We start from the raw sequence: 24,191 nt of genomic DNA, 5'->3' as shown, positions 1-24,191 counted from the left end.
GGTAGCCACTCTTCAAGGTTTGTTTGCAATTCAACTGTGGGGTCCCCTGGAAAATAAATTCAAAAGATAAATTGGTGGAAATGTGTGTGATGGATCAGAGAGAATCTTGTGGCTTCTTTTCTACATTGTCTCAAAGGCCTTCAGGGAGACCACCTGCCACCTCCTTTGAGAAAGACAGTGATGAAGAAGGGAGGTAGGAGGGCTGAACTCAGTTGGCACTCATTCATTGCCGTTCTTCAGTGGCAAAGGTCTCTGCCTCTGACGTCTCCCTCCAGCAAACCAAATGGAATTAGGTGAGAAGAGTAAGGCAAGACCAAAATAAATACAAAAACCTAGTGACTTAGGGCCATTACACTGTGGTGTAGGAGTAGTTATACATTACTAACTTGAACTATGATGCCCAAGGCCTTCCCTAGGTCTTCTGTAGGGCTCTTTTCCTGGCAGTTATGTTCAGGCAAAATCAGGTTCCAAAGAATATCAGGGGCAGCTTGAAGGGAAAGTGGAGAAAAATGGGTAGTAGAGAAGGTCCAACCATCTTTCTTACTGATATTGAGGGCTTCCTCTGAAAACAATTCTTGGCTAATTTCCTTGCCCACTTTTACTTAAGTTATAGGGATCTAAACATGTTATTTCCATTTTTAGTGATTATGAAACTATAATGAAGTTCTTGGTTATTTCCTTTCTTTGATTTGCTATTGATATTTCTTTAGAATGCAGCAAAGCAAATATTATTTTAAAATTGGCTGGAGGACAATTTGAGTCTGCAGATGTTTTTTCTTTCAAGTAGAAGTTGTGCAGAAGTAGGCTTCTGAGAGGTGATTGCCAGGCCTTATTCTTCCTCCCTTCACCCCATTCCCCCGACCCCCACCACAAACCACTCGGAAGGAAAAATAGTCCCCAAGGCTGCAAGAAGGAAATAACCTCAACTGAATGATCAATCTCCTTAAATCAAAGAAGGAGAAACAACTGTGTAGAAAGACATCTATATCAAGAGTACTAAAGCTTTAAAATAATGAGGGAGTGGTGCATAAATCCTTTTTTATCTGCCTTCATGTGTCTGAGGTGGAGAAAGGAGTGATGAAATCATGTTTCCCCAATGAGCACCCTATAGATAGGATGCTGTTATCGAAAGCTCTGGGAGCCAGGAGATACGAATTCTGCTCTTGGCTCCAGCACCAATTAGCTAGTGAAATTGGCCCCTTTCCCCTTCGATTTCCTTATGCATAAGCTGATGGAGCTGGTGAGAAGTGATTCTCAAATCCTTTCCAGCTTTAATCTCTGCTTATTCAAGCCGAGTGTTTCCTGAGTTATGACCTGAGACCTACCAGAAATGGGCCGGAGTTGAACTACCAGGTTCAAGTGGAAGAAAATTTGCTCCTTGTAATGTGAACTAAGGAAATGTTCCCTTCACCCAGATATGAACTTGTTGAGAAGGAAGGATTCTGAGGATCGAAGTCTGGCGGGGGGGTGGGGGAGTGGGGGGCGGGGGTTGAGGGACAGTGACTTTATTTAAAAACAGAGGCTGGAAGAGGAATGGTTATTGACTTCAGGAAGCACAGAGACTCTTTGGGGTGCTTTGATGTACCCTGGAGGGCCTGGGCTATTTCAGTTACTACCGAAGACTGTAAAAAAGTCAACATATGCATCATGATATTACTGTGTGATACTGTATCATGCATGCTGCATCACGTTGCATCATACCAGAAGGGTGTCGGAGACCACAGAGTGCTCCCTTGATGCTCTCACCCTGTGAGTACCACGGCCCTGAAGAAGTGGCCCTCAGACGTGTTTACCTACAGATCACTTCAGTTGGCCAAGCCATCCCTGTACCCTCCTCTTCTCTTCCAAACCATCCATGACAAAACCATTGAACTCCCTCTCCCAGTCCTGGCTCCCAATTCCTAGAGCAAAATCAGCTAAACCAACTGATCAGACCAAGACCAAATTCATTTAAGTGGGAAGAAAAGGATTTTTAAATGAGAGAACAAAGAAAAAATGCAACAGATAAATCATTTTGTGCCAGGAACCAAAATACAGGCCCGGGCATATTTCAAACACCAAGATTTCAAGAGTCCACATGTTATCTTGAGGACCCTTGGGAATACACTTTGAGAACTCTTTCCTTAAAGCAAGTTATTTGTCCAGACAGGGTCATCTGCAGCTCTTCTTCTTCTTTTTCTTCTTCTTCTTTCCTCCCAGGAGCCAGGAACTTAGGTTTTGAACCAGTTCAGGGGCTCACACATCTCTTTTTGAGTCACTACTTTCTAAGACAACACTCAGATTTTCCTTGGAGAATGTCCATTCGGGCAGTGACTAGGATGGAACCTATTTAGCTTCTAAGACCTGACAGTTTCATAGCCAAAGGTGGGTTGAGAGGCAGTTCATCAAAGTTCAGATCATGATAAGGAATCCGGCCTGACATGGGAGACTGGGCTTGCCATAAAGGGAGGTATTATTTTGGGAAAGGTTGGCATGTTTATGATTCTTGAGGCTATGTGAGCTCAGTTTTTCCCCTTAAACATCTGCCACAGGTGCTAGGGAAACACTGCTTGTATTTTTGTATGAACATGGTGTAAATAATGTCCACTTTCAATAAACCTTTAAAACCAAAACAGCTGCCATTTGGGGCTTAAAAACAACTTGTGACTTCCCGTAAGTCTGAATGACCTTATCACTATTACCCATTTAAACATGTTACCCCTCCCCCACCCTCACCTTTGGTCCATAGCCTTGTAAAGTTCATAGCCCTTGACTCTGTTTTTCACAAATACAGGGCAGTGGCTTCAAGAAATAAATAAACACTTGTCCTCGATTCTTGGAGGAGGTGCTGGAGTGGGAACGTATACCCCTACCCTGGTAAAAACACCCTCAGCTTTGTGATTTAAAAAAAAAATCTTTTTAAAACTCTGATACTCGGAGGACCTTTTAAAAATGTGTGTGGCTGTCTTTCTTATATGTGTTGTTTGTTATATATTGCAAGCCACAACTACTGGTACTTTATCTTCTAAATTCTTCTATGATTCCTGAAGGTTTGACCTAGGGCAAGGAAGCAATCTATAAAGCCTATGCATGTAATAAATATTAAGTTTGGGTTTTTAGGCACTGTATGTTTTCTTTCTCAGCCACACAGGATTTTCTTCTTTCAACTCCAGTAGATTCAAAGTCTGGTAAAGATTTTCCTTTCATGTAACAGCAGGCCCTTCTCACGTCCTGGGAGCAGATTGGTGGCGTCCAAGAGACCGTGGGGTTCTACTCTCACTTTTAATACAATGTGGTTTATCTCTTTAAAGATTTTATTTCTAAAGATAAGATGTGAAACGATGGAGCAAAAATAATCCAGAATACTTTTGCATGTTGTGTGACTTTTTTGTGTATAGGGATTCTCAATCGCTGCAGGATTAAGTAGTTTCATGAAAGCTTACATACTTGGATCATTAGTTTGCCTGGTCAAGATCTCCGGCCCAGGTGATTGGGCCCAGTCCTTCTCATTTGGGACAGTTTTACCTCACAGGGGACACTTGGCAATGTAGTTTGATTATTATAACTTGGGGAGAGGGTGTTACTGGCATCTAGTGGGTAGAGGTAAGGGTTACTGCTAAATACCCTACAACGCACAGGACAGCTCTTCACAACAAAGCATTATCTTGTTAAGATGTCGGTAGTGCTGAGGTTGAGAAATTCTGGAGAGAAACATGACAGTGGAACGAACACAGGATTGAGGGCCAACAGTTCAAGAGGGCCTAAGAGATTAACTTGGAGCTTGCAATCTTCAAATGCCAGTTCCTGGCCTGCCATTATGCAAGAAACAGTATCCTTCAAGGCACCAGAGTAGAGTTTTGGGCAGTGGGAGACTTGGCAGCCAGCCCCAGAAAGCAGCACAGACCTCCATGGCGTTTCTCCCACTCTGCCTTTCAATCTCCAAGAGGCAGAACCTGACCTCTGTGAGAGGTATTTCTATAATTCACTGGGCATTCCCATTGCCCACTCGCCATGTTCTTTTTCTTTTTTTTTCCTTTGTTTCCTCCCCCCCCTCCTTCTCCTTCTTTTTTGTTACTTGTAAGAAAATTTGTTTGTAGTACGAGAAGATACAAGCTAATGGCAACTATGTATATAATATGAAAGTGTCTAAAGTACTCTTTTCTCCCCGCTTTTCAATCATGCCCCCACTTTGCTGATGTAACATTGCATCAGCTGTAGGTGCTGTAGAAACTGAAGATTTGCAAGTGGATCCACTCTTCCCCCCAAATATATGCATAACCCTGAAAACTTTTTTTCATTTAACAAATATGTGGTGGATACTTTTCAAGCTTATCTCATAGAGATTGACCTCGTAATTTAAAAATGAAAAAAAAATTAAGATTTTATTTATTTATTTGTCAGAGACTGAGAGAGAGAGAGACAGAGAGCACAAGCGGGGAGAGCGGCAAGCAGAGGGAGAAGCAGGCTCCCCACAGAGCAAGGAGCCCAATACGTGACTCAATCACAGGACCCTGGGATCATGACCTGAACCGAAGACAGATGCTTAACCAACTGAGCCACCCCAGGCGCCCCCAAAATTTTAAATTTTTTTAAAATTAAGTTTTTAATTTTAATTCCAGGATAGTTAATGTATTACAGTGTTATATTAATTTCAGATGTACAATATAGTGATTCAACAATTTATACATTACTCAGTGCTCATCGCAATAACATATGCTCTCATTATGAGACTTGGTAATTTTTAAATTGGCTACATAATATTCTGTAGAATGAATGGACCATCATTTATTCAACCATTCCTCTCCTCTATTTATCAACATTCTTGTTGTTTCTAGTGTTCTGCTGTTACTAGCTGTGCAGCAATAAATACCTGCGTACATTTTGTTTCAAATATTAGTACTCTTATTTATTTATTAATTACTCGTATTTCTGTTGGATTCCATATGGCATGACTAGGACAAAGATTATACATTTTTTGGGAAAGATTTATTTATTTATTTTAGAGAGAAAGAACACGAGCAGAGGGAGGGACAGAGGGAGAGAAAGAGAGAGAGAGAATCCCTAAGCCTGACGCGGGGCTCGATCCCAGGACCCTGAGATCCTGACTTGAGCTGAAATCAAGAGTCTGACTCTGAACCCACTGAGCCACCTAGGTTCCCCAGATTATGCATTTTTAATTCTAAAAGTTACTGCTATATTTCTTTAGAAGTTGTAATGATGTAGTATTAATAGATTATGAGTGCCCATCTCCCCACAATTTTGCCAGTAAAAGTTGTTAGTTATCTTTATTTAATGCATCTAATATGCTGACATCATACATATGCTAATGTATCCTAATATCATCAAATAGTCCACTATAGTTTCTTATATATGCATATCTTTATCTATATTTATGTATATGTACATATGTGTATATTACAACATTTATCCCTTTAATCTGCACTTTATTTTTATGTATGATGTGAAATAAACACCTAATTCTATTTTCTTCAAATGGAAAACCAACTACCACAAACTCTTTATTGTATAGCCTCTCAGGTTTGCATAGACCTGAGATATGATCTTCATCACATATATTTCCATAATACCAGTGTTTATTTCTGAACATTCAGTTGTGTTATGCTGATTATTTTCACCTCTCCTAATACCACACTGTTTGACTCTTGTGGCTGCAGAGTAAATTTTGATATCTAGTAAGACAAGTCGCTCTGTTTTTATTTTGTAAAATACACATAATACAAAATTGACCATTTTAACCATTTCTAATTATAGTCAACTGGCATTAAGTACATTCACATTATTGTGCAGCCTTCACCACCATCTATCTCCAGGACTTTCGTCTCCCCCAGCTGAAAACCCTGCACCCATTAAACACCAATCCCCCATCCCTTTCTCCCTGTAGCTCTTACTAGCCATTCTACTTTCTGTCTCTATGAATCTGACTACCCTAGGTACCTCCTGTAAGTGGAATCATACAATATTTGTCCTTTTGTGACTGGCTTATTTCACTTACCATAATGTCCTCAAGGTTTGCACTGTCTTAGAAAATTATCCATTTCATATACATGTTCTAGTGTATGTGCATAAACCCTATACGGCATTCTCTTAAGGTTTTAACATTTATTATACTTATAACTGAGCCCCTCTTCTCATTTCTAAAGTTACTTGTGTTTTCATTTTTTCCCAATCGTATTTGCCATACTTACTCTTCAATTAACAATCCTTTGCATTTATTGAACAAGTGAACTATTTTCTGTTTTCTATCTCCATCTCTGTATACATATCTGATTTTTAATCCTTCCTCCCTTCCACTCCTCCCTCCCTCCTTCCCTCCCGCCACCCCTGTCCTGGTTCTTTCTTCCTTTTAGTGGGAGGCTTATTTGTTCTCTATCTAGCTTTTAAAATGTGTGCCTAGTTCACTTATTTTCAATCCTTTCTTGCTTTCCATGAAGTTCCAAGTGTGCCTAAATTTTGATGTGTAGTGTTCTGAGTATTGTTATTTTATAAGTAATTTGCAATATAAATTATGAATTTCTTTTTAATTCAAGACTAATTAGAAAATGCATTTAAATTTCCAGTGGATAGGGGCGCCTGGGTGGCTCAGTCGTTAAGTGTCTGCCTTCGGCTCAGGTCATGATCCCAGAGTCCTGGGATCGAGCCCCACATTGGGCTCCCTGCTCTGCAGGAAGCCTGCTTCTCCCTCTCCCACTCCCCTGCTTGTGTTCCCTCTCTCGCTGTGTCTCTCTCTGTCAAATAAATAAATAAAATCTTAAAAAAAAAATTTCCAGTGGATGGATTTTAACTTGACCATTTGGGTTGTTAGTGTTTTCGTTTTATTGCATCATAGCTGTGGAATATGGTTTGCATGCTTTCTGCTATTAAAAAAATCTTTTGAGAATTTTTTTGTGGTTGAATATATCATCAGTATTATAAGTGTTCCATGGATATTTGAAAAAGATGTTTATTTTGCTTCTTTTTGCTTACAAAGTTCTCCGTGTATTTATTAAATCAAGCATGTTAATTGTGCTATTCAAATGTTCTTGTGGTTCTTTTTTCTTCTACCAATTTCTGAGAGAGAAGTATGGAAATTTCCCATTTGATATTAAATTTGTCAATTGCTTTCTGGATTTCAAACATTTTTTAAAAATGTGGTTTGATAGTTGAATGTTCGATAGAATGAGTTTATATTTGCTTTATGTATTATACTGCCTTTGTCTTATTTAACCTTTTTGCCTTGACTAACTATAATGTTACTGCTCTGCTTTATATCACTAACTTTTGCCTACCATATCTTTGTCCATCCCTTTATATTTGATCTTTCTGGAATATTTTGTTCTAAGCGTATTTCTTGGAAACAGATATACCTGGATTTTGCTTAAAGAAAAACCTAATTTGAAATTCTGTCTTTGAATTGGGAAATTTATCTGTTACTGTTTACTAGGAAAATGGAAACATTTGGTCTAACTCTGACAACCCTGTTTGGTTTTCTATTTTTATGTAAATTAGTTTTTACCCTTTCCTGGAGTGATTGAGTTTTCTTTACTGACATTTTTTTGTTTACCCGGTTGAAAGATATACATACTACTACTATTTATCTACGGCTTAAGCTTATTTTTTATTAACACATTTGAATATGTACCCTTCTATCAATCGCTAACATTAGTTAGCATCTCTCGCCTCTTCCTTAAAACAAGGCAAGACTGAAACTTAGCGTCTCTTGTCTTTTCTCCTCTACTTCCTCCTCTGGTAGAAATTTCATTTCAATCTTGTGTTTGAGTTTTTTTATTATCTTGCCTCTATTTTATAAGGCTTTATCTCTATTATAAATAATTGAATTAGGCTTAAAAGCGCCATTATGAATCAATTTTGATCTAATTGTAAATTGTGTGCTATCCTTAACTTATCGTTGTTTCTTCAGTCATCTGTCTTTCTCTTCTTTGCATCTGTTTTTATTTTTTTCTGACACAAACTCTTGAATAAGTGTTCTTTAAGAGTGGTACATTTTTTGACTTCTTGAATATCTGTAATTGACTTTGTTGAGTTACTGGCTTAGGAATTGACACCCCAAATCTTTTTCCTTCTAAACTTTGAAGATATTTTTCCACTATATTTTAGGATTCCAATTTTGATTATTTTTCGAGTGAAACAACGAACGGCAGGCAGTGCAGTGACTCCTTCAGTTGGCTGGCTACTCTATTTTAGGCACAAAATTAGGCTACAGAAATTCACAGAAGGAAACACTGATCTATAAATAAATGTCTGTGGGAGTAAGAGGAGTGAATACCTGAGCGTGCTGAGGGTGGTCTCCTTTGCAGAGGAAACACTGAAACTAGACAGTGAAATTTACAACAGAAATTTACTACAGAATCTATAATCTTATCTACTCCAATTTCTGGTTCTTATATTACAATTAGGTAAATCTAGACTAGATTAGAATTCCATAGACTTAGAAATAAACATATTTTCCCCCAACTATCAATTAATCTTGTTCTAGTTCTAACATATGTAGCACTCTTCCCCTTTTCTGATTGCCTGGGCCAGAGTTCGGTGAACTAAGGTGTACCGCCCGCTTTTGTAAATAAAGTTTTATTGAAACAGCTATGCTCATTCATGTACGTGTTGTCTGTGGCTTCTTTCATGTTAAGGCAGCAGAGCTGAGTGGCTGCAACACAGACTGCATGGTTCACAAAGTCTAAGTATTTACTCTTTGACTCTTTTTTTTTTTTATATGTTATGTTAATCACCAGAAAACGTTGCTGATTGCTGCTGTAGGACGTTCATCAACACAGATGACCAGGGCTCACGCCAGTGCTCCTGCAAGCCAATGAAGGTAGGCTACAACAGCAAATCTTGACTTCCTCGGAGTGGCCGATGACGATATTGTTGCAAATCTGGTGACTCAGTTGGCCTATATTTTACACGGAAAGACGACGAAGCTTATCTCTCAATATGTCTTGTTAATAATAACTTGCGCTTTAAATTATTTCCTTTCTTCATTGTTGTTTTTTTCTCATGTTCTAGGAGTTGTGCAATTCAGCATTGCAATTTTCATTTCTTTGCGTGATGTGAGGGAAGCTGGCGTATTTGCTAATGTGCTGTTGTGTGGGCTCGGGCTGTTGATTGCTTTTGGCCTAGGTGCTGTGCTGAGCTCCAAGGTTTGGCTTTGTGAACGCTGCCTGGCAAAACGGAAACATTTTGTGAAATTTCACAAATGTCACATGCACCCGCACACACACACATTTTAAATTGCAAAATTCTCCCCCTTGGCACACAATTTTACCCAGGTTTTTGTGGCTTATAATAAATCTTTAACTATCTTCAGTCCTACAGGAACACTTTAGTGGGTTGACTTGCTTTTGCTTTGATAAAACTTGCACTTAAAAGTCCTCGGTTTCCAGGGTGTTCGTATTGTTTCCCCTTTCTCAAACATTTAATATGATCTTTTGTTCCAGAAGTAAAGCAGCTTTATTTCAAGCCCAACTGTTCTCTCAGACAAAGATCCCTGGTTTAATTCCCAGTGAAAATCATTTTTCAAGATGGGACCCGTAGAAACTGACCTCACAACATCACTGTTCTGAACTCAGAATGAGACATGGGGAGTTGATTCAGAGAAAAACCAAGCAAATTACATTCTTTTTGTGCATAAATTAAAGCATCTAAGAAAATGTAGCAAGAGTGCTTAATCCCAATGAAAACACTTCTTGGTGTATTGCTATATTTTCCGTCATGGGTAGCTAAGAGCCTTTTAAAAACAAGTCTGTCACACAGATGAAGGGACATTATTATTGTCCCTTCATACATGACATATAATACAATTGTATTATATGTCATGGGTCACAGATGACATTACACTATGGAGAGGTAAGCTTTTGCTCAAGGTCATTCAAGATGTCAGTGGGGGCCAGGCAGGCTTTAATTTTGTGGTTGGTGTATCTGTTCTAAGCATTCTGCCGATTTTACAGTATGCCTCCGGTTTAAGAAAATTCTTTCAATTTGACTCCCCAGATTTGCATCTCTCTCTGGGCTTTAAGCTCTATAGTTTCCTGACATTCTACTTACTGAGACATAACCTCTGACAACAGCCCCCTATCCTCATTCCTTCAGCTTGACCCCAGGGTCCTTGTGCCTGTAAAGTGTCATCCCAGCAAACATGATTAGATGGCTTGGCTGCCCCGTTTACGAGCCGTGTCCTTCTCGGTTTAGATGTACTGGGTGACAGTAATCGGGCAGCCCTCTGGATCCAGAGCACGCAAGTGCAACCAGACCAAATGGGACAGGCCCAGCCACACTATTTGAAACACATCATGTTTACTGGAGAGCAGATAATGCAGTTGAGAAACTCTAAAGAGAAAATTAGTGTCTTTATTTTGTCGGTTACAGATCTGGTCCCAACTGTTTGGAGAAGAAAGGAACTAAATGTTCCATTCAATCATTTAAATAGTACCTTTAGATAATGCTCAGTGTTCTGGGATAATTGCTCAGGACCTCTCACGGAAATGTTAAAGTTAAACGTGTGTGCTCTTGAGTCAGAATGTCTGTGTTTAAACCATGATTTTGCCACCGAGTAGCTTCGCGACCTTGAACAAATTACATAACTACTCTGTACCCCTGTTTCCTCGTGTGTAAACTAGAAAAAGAAATCTACCTCTGTGCGATTCAATTTGATAGTGACTAGCTACTTATGCCCATTTAAATTTAAATTTAAAGTAATTTCTGGATTACTTTGGGTGTACTAGCACATTTCAAAGATTCACTAGTCACATGTGGCTAGCGGATATTGTACTGGACAGCATAGAATAGAACATTTCTATCATAAAGTCTATTGGACAGCACCGGTCTACATCACAGGGTTAGAAGGGGGAGTAAATGAGTTAGTGCATCTAAAGTGCTTAGAACAAAGCCTGGCATATAGAAGGGGTTCAATATATTTATCATTACCATCATCATCATCATCACCGTCACCATCATTGTTTCTATACCTCTCTTCCTTCTCAAGTCCTCTTCAAAATGGTGGCTGGGTCTACTGCAAAAGGGGAGGGTTACTACACTTCCTGGTTACTAGTTTGTGTACAAATGTTTTATTTCCTGTACAATCTTGTAAGCTTCCATGTGACAGGATTTTTATTTCTGAAGAGAGACACCATCATACAATAGCTATGAGTAAGGCCCGTAGAGCCAACCAGCCTGTTTTGAATCTCAATTCTGCCATTTAGTAGCTGTGTTACCTTAGGCAAATTATTCACTCCTTCTGTGTCTCAGTTTCTACATAAGTAAAAGGAAGATAAAATGTAATAGAATCCCATAAAGATTGTTGGAGAGAATTAAATGAGTTAATGCAGATACTTAGAACGGGACCTGGCATTGCCCGTTCTCAAAAAAATATTACCTCTCATTTATATTATTATTTCTGCCTTGTTCTCCTCTCCTCTTCAAAATGACACTGGTGTCTACTGAAGAAGTTTGGGCTCACTCAGTCTCCTGATGAGGAAAGATGTCAGAGTTCTTTCGTTCTTTTGGTCTTCGGGGTGAGGCCCCTTTGCCCCTTTGCTGACTTTTGGGAGTGAGATTTGTTGTTGATTTGATCTGTGATTCAGTAGGTCTATAGCCCTTTCTGGCTGACGTGACCATTCCTTGGCTCTGACTGGGGCTATAGACCCATTGCATTTCTGCCATACCTTCGTTTTGGTTTCTGTTTGGGTGGTCACTCCCAGCTTCCACTGCAAGGTCTCTCTCCATCTCATGATGGCTGGCCCCTGGACATTCGACTCTTGTCCGCTAAGCTTGTTAGCCCCGTTTGGCAGAGCTTCAGGAACTTCTGGGCTCCATCCATATTGGATCCATAGGTTGATTTCAAGGTGACTGCCATATAGGTAGATCTGAAACAGGTCCATCCTCCATACCTTCTTCAGTTTGCCTAGCGATTTGAGTTGGAAATTACCCCCATCCTACCTGGCAATCAGTTTCAGCCCATGTGGATCCTCTTAGAGGATGAGGTCATCTAAGGCAGGTCCCAGGAGAAATGAGACTTCTCCTCAGACATTCTTTAAGACTGACAGCCATGCCAAGGTGCCTTGAGGAGCCTTTGGATCATCATCTCCACCCTGGGCCTAGAGATTCCGTGATAATGACTCCACTACCCACCATTCAGTCATGACCTGAGGTTGGAACCTGGCTTTGGGCATGTGTATCCAGACATAGCGAATGGCGTTATGCCTATGGATTCCAACCTTAACTGGTAAGTGGAATTCTGAATCGATATGGTAGAAATTAACATGTCGGCAAAGGAGGGCAAGAAATAAATGCATTAAACACTGTGAAAGTAGAGTTAGTACGTTTGGCCACTGACTAGATGTGGGAGGCAAGGAAGAGAAGATTCAAATCTGACTTCTAGGTGTTGAACTTGGTGATTGGGAAAACCAGAAGTTTACATGCTGTCCTCCCAGTTGGATCTGCCCCTAAAGCAGAGAACCCAGACATTAGCTATGCGGTATACCCTTGCTGATGATGTAAGTGTGATGGATTTGTTTTCATAGGTTCTGAGAAGGCAGGTCCAAGGGCAATCATACTTTAAAGGTGAGGCTGACATTTATGGGACTATATATGATATGTAAATATAACTGGGATGAAAAATATAATATTCAGGCAGGTAACAATTTGGACATCTTATCTCTAGTATCAGTAATTGGGGTTTTCAAATAAAGCCACAAGTAATTGAAATTTAAAAAAATGGATTCTCTCCAGGAATGGCCTGACAATGTGGGTAAGGTACCACATCCTCAGTTTAGAGTCCATTGTGTATCTCAGAAAAGGGAAGTTGCCTTTCTCTTTCTTAAATGAGAATTTGCATGGTATTTATGATTTTGGGCACTGCCATGAAAGAGTAATACGTCCCCAGGTGCACAGGAATATTATTTGATGATGATGAGCACTTAATGAATAACTTTCAGAGTGTTGTTTATAATTACTCTGGTAATAGTAATTATAGATCCAAAAGCAAAAAATCCTGACTATTAGATTTAAGATAAGAGGTTAAACCTCATATAAAAGTGATCATTTTTAGTAGTTGTGGAGAAAATGTTGAAATGACTAAAGGAACATATGGGGAACTACCAGCAGACCAATTCATGTGTTGCAGCTATTTAACTGAATTACAAATGCAAAATGCATTCTTTTCCCAGTTTCATTCCATTTAAACCCAAATGGCTATGTGAAATGGTGTCATACACCTGGTGAAAAGCTTTGCTTTTAAAAAATCTTATCGCTTCACCAAAGCGCCTGGTGTTGAACCAACAACATTCTTTCTGTATTTTTAAAACAAATTTAACCATTTTCCAGAATATCCACTTCTCTTTGCATGCAAAAACGAAGCACCACAAGAAATTTAATTTAACCCCCTTTTCTCCCTAATGGTTTTATTGACATCAGTGATGGTGCTAGTCACTGTTAGGAAAGTAAATGAGAGGAGATTTTTTTTTTCACCTTAAATCTAGGAAAGAATATTTTGTTGTTGTGGTTATAAGTGGAAGGTTGTGTTATAAAACCGTAAGAAGCACTCTTCCAAACTGCTAAGAGAACGCAATGAACAACGGAGGAATAAAACCCACAAAGTAAAAACTTCAAATTATACTTGAGAGTGCAACTGAAGAAAAACAGAAATAACATTTAGTTGAGGCAGAAAAAAATTGAGCTCTCTTATAAAAACACATTAAAATAATATTTGATCTATTTGGGAACACAGGCTGTATTTAGTTACAATGAGTTATATAAATTGGACGTTGCAAACTGTTGGCCCTTGAGACATATCTGGTACGCAGTTGTGTTTTATTTGGTCCATCTACTATTCAAAAAAATTCCTATTGACTACCAGCATTTAAAAATTGGGAGAATTCACATAAAGATACAGATTTTTAGTTCTTTTGAAAAAAAAAAAAAAAAGAACCTGGCAGCATTGGCTTGTATTTCTGCAAGTCGTCCCCTATAGGGAGCTGAGACCAACTGCCTCCTTGAGGTGGGGGGGTGTGTTTTCTTCCCTTTACCCACTTCCCACCACTCCCTGTTGCCTCCGTCTTGCCTGGTCTGTTTCTCTAATTTTGTTACCTGGCCAGTCTTGTTGGTCTCTTGAGCTTGTGATGCTGCTAGAAGTATGTAAGTTCTCTCACCATAATGTGATTGTGCGTTTCCATATAGTGTTGGACCATGGCCGTGAGGTTAACACAAGCACTGAGGCTGGCCTACAGCCCACTGCTGTGAGTCTTGGGTGGTTTGAGGGTGTGATCCTCCATGGCCTGCTGTGCCTTGGTTCACCTGGTGGCTGTTGTCTGCTTTGAACTTAAATATCAGTGGGATTGACTTTGGCTTTCTGTGACTGGCCAGGACGTTCAGGACAAAGGCAACAAATCTAGAAATATTTTTGTTAGTTGGCACCTTTAGTTGGCCTGATCTGGAGGATTAGGTCTGGAAATAGTCCACCTTCCACATCCCTTTGAGAAGATAAGGACTTTAGCTTACTCCTTGTTGAACATGAGGACTCAGTGGAGGATAGAGCCAGTCACCTTTGGTTTGATTCCAAATCGTCACTGGTTTGATTCCAAATGGTCATAGTTATAGGCTGCAGTGTTACAAGGTTGTAAATACAGGAAGTCCTAGTCCATATAAACTATGATAGAATGGGTTAATAAACTGCCACACATGTTTAAGCATCAGTGAAGATGTTTTAGGGTATAAAAAAAAGTTGGTTCTCCCACATGAGTTTTAAAGTGTCTTCCAAATAAGAATCTACCTAATCATGATTCTGGCCTTTAGGGTAATTATGATTTAGTTGAGAAGCTGGGACATATGTATCAATGACCAGTAATACTACAAGGCAGCACGTATGTGCCAAATCAATGGGATAGACAGTAAGTGGTGTAGGAATTCAGAAGAAAGAGTTAGTATTTTGGTCTACATAACTCGGGGAGAACTCATTAAGGAACTAGGTCGGCCTTGAGAAATATTAAAGAACAATTCTAATGACAGGTTTGGTCAGAATAATCATTTCTGGAGTTGGTTCTGGAGCAAAAGAGTCCTCGAAAAGTAGAGGAACAATCAAGCTTTTTCAATGAAGTTCTAACTATTTAAGCTTACAGGCTCTCCAATCAAGTGAAATTCATGTTAAAAAAAAAAAAAAGAAAAGAAAGAAAAGAAGAACCAAACCAGTCAATCATCCAGCCAGTATTTAATCCCTTCCATCCCATTCTTGGGAGTGTAGGGGCCTCCCCCGTCTCTCAGCAGCCTCCTTTTTCAGATGAGGAGACGAGTCCTCAGAGGTGTGTTGCCTGAGGTCACAGAGCTGAGGCTGAGGAGCCCTTGAAGGAGGGTGCACAAGGGTGAGAGAATTTATCTCCCTGATGGGGATTCTGCCTCCTCTGCAGCCTTTGGCTGCACTTAGGCAACTTTGGAGCTAGGAGTGAGCAGTCCTGATTCCGAGGCTTTCACTTGGGCCTACATCTCCCCTCTGGCATCTGAGACAGCTCAGAAAGCCAACTCAAGTGACGAAGACATAAAAATTTATACAGATACAAAGCTATGCAAATCTTTTCTTGATTTTCTGTAAGTAGATTTTTCTCATTATGACTTATCTTCAGTGATTCATATTTTAAGTTCTTTTTGATAGAATTAAACAATCCAATAATATCATTTGATGGCTCTATTCACAATTTACTTCTGGACCCCTTGTAGCCCCCAGGTGGCCTTTTAAGCAAAAGCACTTAATTACTTCCTACCACCTAAGGGAATGTGAAATTACAAATACCGCTAGCTAACTGAAGCACATGTTTGGTTCATAATTTGTTCTTCTGCTCATTTCCATCATGCGGTGGAATAATTTAGAGTAGGGAAACACGGAGAACAAGGGGACATTTTAACTGCATCACTTGTATGAACTTTAAATAAGATTAATTTATTCTTAACATAGAAAATTTGGAAAATGATGAAATGCATCGTGGCGTTCAATTTATTAATGTGACTCCATTATTTATTTAAAGAATCATAAATTTCCAGAATGTAAGACACTCCAATAGTAGATAAACATTACTGTGGAATTGCCCACTATTTATATTATCTGTATCTCTAGCCAATAATATGCAGAACTAAGAGATGGCCAATTAGTATTATGAATTAACTGGTACATAATCAGAGAGTTTATTTGTGTACTTTGAAATTTTAAATATGACTCTTCAAGTACAGCTTATGACTAGTTTGTTATGGGAATCTGAGGGCATAAAAAGTTCAGGTTTATTTAAAAAAAAGAAGTGATTTTGAATGAAGGGAATTCCAAAAGCTGAGGAACTTTAAAAAAAAAACCCAACAAAGTCAGAAATATTGCATTTTCATGACCTTTTCCTTTATGAGTAACTCAGAAAATTTGATTCAAACTTTCCAAAATAAATTTTTCTTTGGCTTGAGACTAAAGCATAATAATTTTTGGTTCAAAAGGAGCTGTTGGTGGACATTTTTTTTTTTTTTTGACAACATGAGAAAGGAAAGAAATTACAGCCCCAAATAGAGTAGTAGCTGTTGGCTTAATTAGGGAGCAGGGACCGTGCTGCCATAATTACTGGAAATGATGCACCCACATCATCCGTGTTTTTAGCTGGTAAATTTACTTTCTTTTCTGAGAAAAACATGGATGTGTGATCTGAACTGAAAAATTCCTCCCGATGTCAGTCAGCATGCCATACATCTATGATTTGTCTATGCAAGGAAAGGAAGGTGGATGAGGAAAACAGAATATGCGTCTTAAACCATGAGATGAGAGTCCCGACAGAAGAGCTGGAAAGGAATGGAGAGTCTGGGAAGGTTGGGGGAGGTCGATGAAGGAGGGTAAGAACTTATGAGATCCAGGGCCACTTTGACACTTCCCTACACACTGCAATTCCAAAAACAAGACAGAACTCCTGAGAGTTCATAGGTGGGTGAGAAGACATACGAAGAGTTTTCTGGAAGCTCTGTGAAGAAGGGGGAGAAAAGATCAGAATCATGTTACAAGTATTGTGTTCACGTGTGTCACGTAGCGTGGTCTTGTCTCCCCAGACCACTAGTCTGGAACCAAAGTCAGTCTCAAACATAACAACAGACACTGGGGAGCTCTCCAACAAAAGATCGCCTCCCAAAGAACAGGAGGCGCTGATGATTGAATGCCAGCCCGAGGAAACAGAGATACTGGAGAACAACACCAGGGCCCACCGCAGCTCCTCGCCGCCTCTGAATGAACTGCTAAGAGACCAGGAAATGTGCTGGGAGATGAGAAGACCGGGGAACTGCCTTGCCTTGCAGGGGGTGCTGGGAAGCTCCAGACCCCTCTCCTGCCACCAGGCGCTGGTCATAGGCAGTGGGAACACCATTCTTGGTGCAGTGCGGGGGAGAGCAGGATCGTGACTCACATCTCCAGGTGGAGGGTGAGTCTCGGGTTTCCTCCTGGGGTGGAACAGACACAGAAGGCCCACTTGGAGGAAGGCTAAAGCAGTTCATTATGTGTTCAATTTTATACCATTTCCTCAAAACTGCCCCCTGACAATGGGCAACAGGGAAGGTGGTTTGGTTTCTCCTGACCACACAGTATAAGTTTTAACAGCCTTGTCACCTTCCATTGCATGGCTGTCTTACTGCACTTCCCTTCCATCAGTTTACACTGACATCCTCTACTGAGCACCTGCCCACCACTGGGCACTCTGTGAGACATTGATAGTAGACGAGTAACACTTAGTCCTTGGCCTGGAGAAGGTCACTGCCTAGGGTGGGGAAAATATAATTTTGATACAAAGTATTGACTAAAAGGATAGAGACCTGCCTGAGGAGCCCTCAACTCAGAGGGGAGGACCTTAGCCCAGCCAGGCCAGTAAGGGGGGCAGGGAGGCAGTGACTCATGAAATTGGCAAGTGATGAGAAGAGGGAAGCAGGTCCAGTTGTTGCTAACACAAAATTACTTAACTCTTCTTTTCACCAAGGCCAGCATTTTCGCGTCCTTCTTCCCATGCCCCTGGTTTGACTCAGTCTTAGAGTTGGCACCAGCAATGTGATTAATGCCTGTCTCAAATTCACTGGAGATGACCCACTCCCATTAGACTTCTTATTATCACCCAAGCCCGAAACCACAGAGACATCCTACCCTCTCCTTCTCCTTCACTCCTTACCTGCTGGTGAGCAATTAGTCACCAAGTCCTGACTCTTACCTGCAAGCATCTTTGGAATGGACCCTTCACTCTGCCCAGTCTCTTCTATCGCCACTTTTCCCTTCTAGATCAAAGATCTTATGTTATTCTACTGCTCAAAATCTATCAATGGTTTCCTCTTGCAAACAGAATAAAATCCTAACTCTTTAGCATGATCTAAAAAAAGAATCCTTTACAAAATGCTTATACAGATACCACCAAAGTAGATGTATAGATGTCAGATAAGCACATGAAAAAACGCTCATCGTTATTAGTCATTGTGAAGTGCAAATTGAAACCACAAGGAGATACCACTATACAGCCATAGAATGGCAGAAATTAAAAAGACGTGGGCAAAGAGGTGGAGGAAATGGAGCTATCAAGCACTGTTGGTGGGAATGGAAAATGGCACAACCACTTTGGAAAAAGTTTGGGTAGTTTCTTACAAAGTTGGACATGCATTTACTATATAATGCAGCCACTCCATTCCTCGTATTACCTAAAAGAAATAAAAGTATGTGTCCAGAGAAAGTCATACACAAATGTACATAGCAACTTTGTTCATACTAATGAGAAACTGGAAACCATCCAAATGTTCATCAATAGTGAATGGGTAAGCAAATTGTGTATTCATAGGATGGAATATAGCCATAAAAAAGAATAAACTAGGGATACACACCACAACAGAGCTACACTGAGTGAAAGAAACCATCCAAAAGGAGTATATAGTTGACCCTTGAACAACATGAATTTGAACTGCGTGGGTTTTATACTTGGATTTTTTTCAATAAATACAGTACCATACTGTAAGTGTATTTTCTCTTCCTTGTGGATTTTCTTAACAACATTCTACTTTCTCTTGCTTACTTTATTATAAGGATACAGTATATGATAGATATAACATGCAAAATATGTGTTAATTAACTTTACGTTATCAGTAAGACTTCTGATCAACAGCAGACTTAGTAGTTAAATTTTTGGAGAGTTAAAGTTATACATGGATTTTCAACTGAGCACATTGGTGCTCCTGACCCCCTCAGTGTTCAAGGGTCAAATGTATACTTTACGTATTAGTTTGCTAGGGCTGCCATATCAAAGTACCACAAGCTGGGTGGTTTAAACCACAGAAACTTATTTTCTTACAATTCTGGAGGCCAGAAGTCTGAGATCAAAGTGTTGGCAGGGTTGGTTTCCGCTGATCTCTCTCTCCTTGGCTTGCAGACTTCTCTCTCTTCCCTATGTCTTCTCATGGTCTTCTATGCATATGCATGTCTCTATTATGTCTCTGTCCAAATTTCCTCTTTTTCTAAGGATGCCAGTCATATTGGATTAGGGCCCACCACAATTACCTCATCTTAATGTAATTATCTTTTTAAAGACCGAAGTTTTGAATGTAGTCACATTCTGAGACACGGGGGTTAGGACTTTTACCATATGAATTTTGGGGAAACACAGTCCATCCAGTAAAACTGTGTGATTCCATTTCTATAAAATTCTGGAAAATTCAAACCAATCTATAGCAACAGGATAGCAGGAGGAAGGAGGGGGAGGCAGAAGGGAAAGACTTGAGGAGGGAGGAGAAAACTTTTGAGGGTGGTGGATATGTTCATTATCTTGCTGTGGTGTTGGTTCCATGGGTGTATACACAGGTCAGAACTTCCTGCATTTCACACCTTAAATATGCACAGTCTACTGTAAGTCAGTGATACCTCAGTAAAGCTGTTCTTTAAAAAATAACCTTTAACAATCTTACATTTGGATTCTTCACCACTTCTAGGTCTGGCCACTTCTTTTTAGGCATCATACACCCTAGTTACACCAAATTCTTGTGGTTACTTGAATATGGCAAATGTTCTTATACTACCAAGCCTTTGCAAGTGCTGTCTGAATGCCCTTCCTCCTTCTCTGCTTAGTGATTACAACTCGGACATCACTTTGCAATAGCAACCAACTCTAGGCTGAGTTAATTGTCCCTTCTTCTCGCTTCCGTAGCTTTATTATAGCGCATTGAATATTGGCTTTTGGCTGTTTATTTTCTTATTTGTAAGAATTAGGTTAGGTTTCTTCCTTGAAGTTAAAGATTTTTGTCTTGATATCTTTTTTAAATATCTTTTTAAAATTTTATTTATTTCTTTTTAAGATTTTATTTATTTGACTGAGAGAGAGAACAAGCACAAGCAGGGGGAGTGGCAGAGGGAGAGGGAGAAGCAGGCTCCCCACCGAGCAGGGAGCCCAAAGTGGGGCTTGATCCCAGCACCCGGGGATCATGACCTGAGCCAAAGGCAGATGCTTAACCAGCTGAACCGCCCAGCCACCCCTATATCTTTTTTTTACGTAAATTTTTATTTTGGAATGATTTTAGATTTACAGAAAGATTGCAGGCCTAGTACAGAGAGTTCCCATATCCCCTCCATTCAGTCTCCCTTATTAAGGATAACATTTCACATTGCTCTGTCAAAACTGGGTAACCAACATGGGTGCTTTATTATTAACTAAATGCCAGACTTTGATGCCATGAGTCTCTCCATTCATGCCCTTGTGTTCCAAGATCTGATGCAACATACCACATTACATTTTGTCATCATGTCTCCTTAGTCTTCTCAGATCTGTGACGATTTCTCAGTTTTTCCTTATTTTGTGATACCTTTTCAACTCCAAAGTCTAGCCCCTGGAAATAAACAAAAAACAATGGCAAAATTTATGCTACCTGCTATGTGTCAGCCATTGTTAATGCCCTTTTGTGCCTCAACTTATTTAACCCTTGTAATAATCCAGTGGTAATTGCTATTCTTATTGCTGGTCTAGCGGAGGAAGACATTGATACTCAGAAGGCAGAAAACATTAACTAGCTTGGCTCTTAACACTGTTTTGTAGGTAACTAATAAATGTTCATGAGGAAATGCATTAATTTATAACCACCTTTCTCCACTGGCTGAATTACTAGGAGGGATGAAAATGCAGAATTTGCACAGTATCAGATCTCCTTAAGTAAATAAGATACATTAAATCATGGGAGGACATTGCAGGAAAGGACGAGGCTGGGTCCTGCTTTGGCAGGAAGTGAAATCTCTCTGCCTGAGTCACTCACCATGCTACATGTAGCAGCGAGTCAGGCCAGTGTGGCGTTCGCCCTGCCTACCAGGGACAAAGACCCATTAGAAAAGACAGTGAGTTTACCAAACCATAAATGCGAAGTCCAAGACACATATTTATGATAAGGACATGATCTGCAATGCTACATTATTCTACAGGGATTGTGGAAAAAGCCCAAGTCTGTGAAGACTGGAAATCACCTGAAATGGCACTGAAAAACTGAAAGAAAACTCAACGTGTGCCCAGTGGGCTTTAAACAATAAAATGGGGGAAAAAACCCTAAATTAAATTAAAAATAAACAAGACAATAGGCAAGACAGCCTCAGTGATTTCTCTCTGGACACCCTTGTGGATTATTTAGAAATTGAATGCCTGACTGTCCCTCCCTCTGTGGCACTTCAGTGGGGCCTCAATCCAAGGAAATTTTTGTGAAAATCTCTTCAAATTAGATGGGTGGTACATCAAGTCAATTCACTGCCCACCTTCCAGAGCATGCTAGGGCATCCTTTACCATCGTCCTGGTCCTTCTTCTCCTGGGGACAGGGGTGAGGCATGCTAGCAAGTTGAATTCAGATAATGCCTTTGTTAAGTAAAGGGGTTTGGGGCTTGAAGAAAGACCCAATAGTTCACAAAAAGTCATTTTTACTAAGTTTCCCCCAGAAGGTTCTCATTTATGAGTTCTCATTGCAATAACAATCAAAACCTTTATAACATTTTCAAAGCCTCGAACAGAGTTTAGCCAGGGAACTTGAGGGATTGTGCTACTGCTTGGCTTTTGGGGCTAAAGTCATGTGAGGGTAAAGTGGGAGCCATGATATAACACAGGTTTGGGGTTCTCTGCTGAGAGCCCTCTTGTATCCTTCTTGGATGAGGGTGCATCCCATTGCAACAGCTCTGGATCTCGCAGGACACCCAGTCATATAAAGCAGGGCAATTACCTCTATTCTCTTCCCATTGTCAAGTTTCTATCTCTGGAGGAGGCGCAATTAACAGCCCCTTCCTGACTCGGCTCAGTAGGAGAGTTGTCCCTGGAGGCAATAAGACAAGGAAGTGGCGTATAAACGTCTCTCTTTCCAGTATTTAGAAAGTCACAGAGTAATCTGCTACATATAAACTAGGGCTAATCCAATTTTCAGTTTTCCCCACTTTGATCTCTTTGTGTAGAGTCTGTTGCATCCCTTGGGCTCTTTACCTTAGATCAGGGGTTGGCAAACTTCTTCTGCAAATGATCAGAGAGTAAATATTTTAGGTTTTGCAGGCTGTAAGGTCTCTGTCACAACTACTCATTTTTGCTGTTGGATTTTCACTCTATTAACAATAAAAACATGGAAACAGCCACAGACAATATGTAAATGGATGAGCATGGCTGTTTCCCAATAAAACTTTATTTACAAAAACAGGGTAGATCCAGGGGTCATGGTTTTCAGGTGCCTGCATTAGATGACAGACTGTAAGAGCAAATAAGGATCATAACTTTTTCTTTGTAGCATATTCCTTTTCTTTGCTATTGGTATTTTTATAGCTAGCGTGTTCTGGATGATGTTTATTGAAGGTACACATTATATTAGTATAAATATTCTAACTTGGAAAGGATGCAGCATTTGAATAGAATTTTATTTCTACAAAATAAAACTCAGTAGTGTCAGGGCTTAACCTTACACATCAAAGCTGATGCTTATTTGAAAAAGCCCAGTGAAATTTAATGCAAAATTTCTTCCTTGGGTAATTTTAAATATAATTATTTAGGATCTTTCACATGTATTATGTTTTACCTTGTCAATTTTCCCAGTGCTCAGCTAGCTAATGATAATATCCTTCCTCTATACAGATGATGGTAATAATAATAGATTATTATTTTAGTTATCCCTTTGATCCTTCTGTCCCATTCACAGTTATCTCTTTGGCATAATCTTTAAAACCACATTTCTTCCGGATCATCAGGTGTGGCCCAAACCTTTCCTGAAAATTCAAACGAAGGTTTATGAAAGTCCAAATACCATAGTCTATCAGATAACCTAGATAAATAGTAACAAGAAAGAGAAATCTTTTGTAAAACACATTTAAGATAGTCTCCATTTGGCGAGCCCTGACAATGAGTTAGGTTCTTATATCTCCGATGCAGAACACTCCCCTGAGCTCATGTACCCAGCTGACAGTGGATGCCTCCACTTGGGGATCTAATAGATATCCCCCCAATAGTAGTATTAATCTTAATACTCTGCGAACCCATCTTTCACTCCAAATTTATTTGAATAAGTAGTACCACCGTCTATTCAGATGTTCATGCTCCAAGTGTAGGAATTACCCTTGGTTACTCTTTTCTCCTCACCCCCCCATATCAAAACCATTCCTAGGTCTTGCAGTCTGTATGGTCAGAGCATACTCCAAACCTGCCTCTTCTCTCCATTTCTGCTGCCACTCCACTCGTCCAAAGCCCCATAGCCTCTAGCCTGGATTACTTTACCCCTTTCCAACACCCTGCTTCCTCTAAGAAGCTCACCTACAATCCATCCCCTCAGAGGGAGTTCCACCTGCATAAAGCTTCCAAAATTCCTATCTGTCACCAAGTTCTCTCAATTCTTCTTCCAAATCATAGAGTAAAATCCATCTACCTGGGTCTGTCTAGTAGCAATGCATATAGACCACCATCCATTTTGGCTCAAGCCAAAGAAGGGGGGAGATGGATGTGTCACTCAATGACTTTATCCAAATTTGAACTTCAGACAGTCTAACCCTGGATCTGTCCCAGGGCCTTTGCATTTGCTGGTCTTTACCGCATACAGTTGAGTGGCTGCCTCTTTCTCAACATGCAAGTCTTTGGACAAATGTTTCCCCTTCCAAGAGGGCTTCCCCTGCCATCCTAGCCAAAGCTGTGTGCCTAACCTCAGTCATTCTCTATCTCATTACCATTTATCTTCTTTTTTTTTTTTT

The 24,191-nt window shown here is 40.0% G+C and overlaps 1 long non-coding RNA gene across 1 annotated transcript in view; it reads left to right on the top strand.

Annotated features, from left to right (window-relative positions):
- Window positions 1-24,191, top strand: part of LOC115936931 (uncharacterized) — a 414,283-nt gene that overhangs the window by 163,587 nt on the left and 226,505 nt on the right. The window contains exon 3 of the long non-coding RNA XR_014139578.1: window positions 8,727-8,809. This is a non-coding gene — a long non-coding RNA (uncharacterized LOC115936931). The remainder of the gene's footprint in view (window positions 1-8,726; window positions 8,810-24,191) is intronic.

Source organism: Leptonychotes weddellii, chromosome 13, assembly GCF_054177405.1.
Source record: "Leptonychotes weddellii isolate Sample4059 chromosome 13, ASM5417740v2, whole genome shotgun sequence".
Classification (NCBI taxonomy): domain Eukaryota; kingdom Metazoa; phylum Chordata; class Mammalia; order Carnivora; family Phocidae; genus Leptonychotes; species Leptonychotes weddellii.
The sequence above is the reverse complement of the archived record's forward strand: the minus strand, read 5'-3'. Positions and strand labels throughout refer to the sequence as shown.